Raw genomic sequence first — 3,589 nt, 5'->3', positions numbered from 1 at the left:
GTTTGGCATCTGCAATAATGAGTTTTCTGCAAGTTTTGAAACAGAATATGAGAATATATTTATAATACAAAATAGATTTTATTCGAATGAAAGCGGATAAATATATTTAATGTGCTTACGTTATAGTGCGACTTCATTGTTGCCATTGTCTTGTTTTGTTTTGCTGTAAGAAAAAGGTTTGGTCAATACTTCACTCAATACACCAATAACCACAAGCATTTATATCTTAATCAAGTCAATAAGAAGCTACCGAACAAAGTAAAAGGAAGCCACTGAACAAAGCAAATCGAACCGAATAAAATTCATTTTGCCAAATTTAAAAATATGCACAAAATTTATTCCAAATCCCTAATTATACTACTGTAAAAATTTAATCACAGTATTTCAAGAATGCCACCGAACCCAAAAATGTTCATATCAAGAATAAATCGATTTCAACTTTTAATCATCAAGAATAGTATTTTCCATGCAAAAGAAGTACTGAACAGTGTAACAACCAATTTTAAAGCGCTAGTTACACTGTCTACTGGACTGAATAAAAAAACAATAAATTTCATTCCAAACCCTAGTTATACTGTAGAAATGCATGCACAATAATTTGATATACTAAACGAAGAAAATAAATTCAATAAACCTAAAATTCAACTAGGAGAAACGCGACATTGCAAGATATCAGATGAACAGTAGCTTTTTTCATACCTTTTGTATTCTGTGATCCTAGGGGTGTCAAAAATCCCAGGAGGCGGGGATCCCCGTGGGGACCGCCCCGAATGGGCCCTGATGGCGGAGAATTTTCCCTGCGGGGACGGGGATGGGGGGCAAAATTCCCCCGAAGCAGGTGCGGGGATCCCCATCCCCGTCCCCATATTCCCCACAGCCCCCGAATATATTAAATTACTTAAACACCATTAGTAATTTATTTTTTACTTTGGTTTTTTAGTCATTTCACATTCTATATATATATATATATCAAAAATTTGGAAACCCTAGCCCCTCTTTCCACACACTAGTGCCGCTACTAGCTACCCAGTCACCCTCACCCTCCTCGCGAAGACGCGAACCCCCCCTCTGTGTTCTCTGATAAACCATTATTTTATGGTTTACAATGTGCTTAATTGTGTGGTTTTATCATGGTCTTTACCCACTTATTCATATAATTAGCATGCATTTATATTTCCTTCCTAAAATTATTACATGATTGAAAACATGCTTCTTTGGTCTTAAGTTAGCTAATCTTAATCCTCTCTTATTACCATTCGATACCTTGATCTGTGTGTTAAGTATTTCAGGCTTTATAGGGCATGAATGAGTGAGAGATTGGGAAGGAAGCTTGCAAAAATAGAAGGAACACAAGAAGTAGAGGAGATGACCAGCGAGAAGTGACGCGTACGCGTCAGCGACGCGACCGCGTGGAAAAAAGGAATCCGCAGTGACGCGGCCGCATGGCTCATGTGACCGCGCGGATTGGAAAAGCACAAGTGACGCGGAAGCGTGGACGATGCGAACGCGTGGCAGGGAAAAAACGCGAATGACGCGTCCGCATGGATGACGCGATCGCGTGGCATACGCGATCTGCAGAATTACAAAAGTCGCTGGCAGAGATTCTGGGCCGCATTTCAACCCAGTTTTTGGCCCAAAAACACAGATTAAAGTCAGGAAATTTGCAGAGACTCATCATGCTTTCATAATTCACTTTCCATGATTTAGATCTAGTTTTGAGAGAGGTTCTCTCCTCTCTCTCTCTTTAGGATTTAGGTAGAGTTTTTAGAAATTAGGATTTAGGACTTCTCCTAGTTTTAGGAGTGACTCTCGATCCCAGGTTCAATGTTCTTTGTATTTATTTATTTTCAATGTTCCATGTTTAGATTGATTTTCTTAATTAATGTTATTTGAGATATTTCAGTTTACGATTGTTTTATTTATGAATGCTTTTTATTTAATTTAGATAGTTTCCCTTTTTGGCTTTGGTTAAATAATTGGTGACTCTTGAGTTATCAAAGTCATTGTTGATTGAAAATTGGATTTCTTCATTTCATTAATTCAAGTTCCAATAACTCTGACTTTTCCCAAGGAAAGACTAGGACCTGAGGAATCAAAATTAATTGATCCACTTAACTTACCTTCATAGTTAGAGGTTAACAAAGTAGGAGAAAAATCCAATTCTCATCACAATTGATAAGGATAACTAGGATAGGACTTCCAGTTCTTATACTTTACCAAGAGTTTAATTTACAGTTATTATTATTTTATTTTAAGTGTCATTCAACATACCTTTTACCTTAATCCAAAACCCCAAACATACTTTTGCATAACCAATAATAAGAACATACCTCCCTGCAATTCCTTGAGAAGACGACCCGAGGTTTAAATACTCGGTTATCAATTTTAAAGGGGTTTGTTACTTGTGACAACCAAAACGTTTGCACGAAGGGATTTCTGTTAGTTTAGAAGCTATATCTACAACGCGAATATTCTTATAAATTCTTTACTAGCAAAAATCCAAACATCATTCTCTCCGTCCTCTTTGCACCCAGCCAGCCACCTCTGAACACCTCCCTTGCGGCCTCGCCACTGTCCGTTTTAGCCGGCCCACTCACCGTGTCATCACCGCACCGTGCCGTTCCCCTCTTTCTTCGCGAATGTTGCTGCTCCGTTGAGTCTGTTCAACTCCTGCGCCGCCACCATCTTGCATTGTTACATCGCGTCTCTACTCTTCTTTTCACCTGCGTCTCTGACCTCTTCGGCCATTTCTCCTTTATTCCTGGTAAGATTCACTGTTCTCTCCTTTTTTGCTTAGATTTTAGCATTTTACTTTGATGGTTTCAGTGGCTAAGAGAAAGGGGGGTTGAATCTTAGCCCCCTTTTTCTGATGCTAACACTTGCTGACCTTTAGAGAAGACTTTTCTGTTTTTGCTCGTCACTGGACACGAGCAACTTTGTTTTGTCTCGTCCCTTGCCACGAGACTTTTTGTTTCGTCTCGTTACTTGGCACGAGATAATTCAGGCTTTTGCTCCTGTGTAGTAGAAATAGAAATGGAGTAGAAAGAGAGGAAGATTGCACCCAGATATATCCTGGTTCGGCTGCTAAGTGCAGTGCAGCCTACATCCAGTCTCCATCACAAACATGATGGAATTTCACTATAATCAATCTGATTACAACTTGTAAAGTGCTAACCCAACTTACAAGGGGATTTCCACAGAATCATGATACACAACATAGATGAACAAAGGACCTCTAAGACATCTATGGCTTTTTCTTTTAATTTTGCACTCTCTGCCTTTTTCCGCTCTATGGCTTTTTCATACAAACCTCACTTGTTTGCCTTTTTCCATGAGACTCAAGACATGACAAAATTAAACAGAAAAATTATAAAACAGAATACATTGAAGGAGAAGAGAAATCTGTTAGCTCAGGTAGCTCTGAGAACTCTGTGCCTTGCACTCTCAAATTTTCTCCCTTACTTCAAACAGTGGTTGTTCCCCCTTTTTAAAGAAGAGGAAAGCCTCCACACTTGAAGCCAAAACTGAACCAACTTCTTCCTCCTTCAACAAACACAGAACCGGTTCGGCCACACAGAGAGAGAAGAGA

The sequence above is a fragment of the Arachis hypogaea genome, chromosome 8 (genome assembly GCF_003086295.3).
Source record: "Arachis hypogaea cultivar Tifrunner chromosome 8, arahy.Tifrunner.gnm2.J5K5, whole genome shotgun sequence".
NCBI lineage: Eukaryota > Viridiplantae > Streptophyta > Magnoliopsida > Fabales > Fabaceae > Arachis > Arachis hypogaea.
This window is presented reverse-complemented; position numbering follows the sequence as displayed.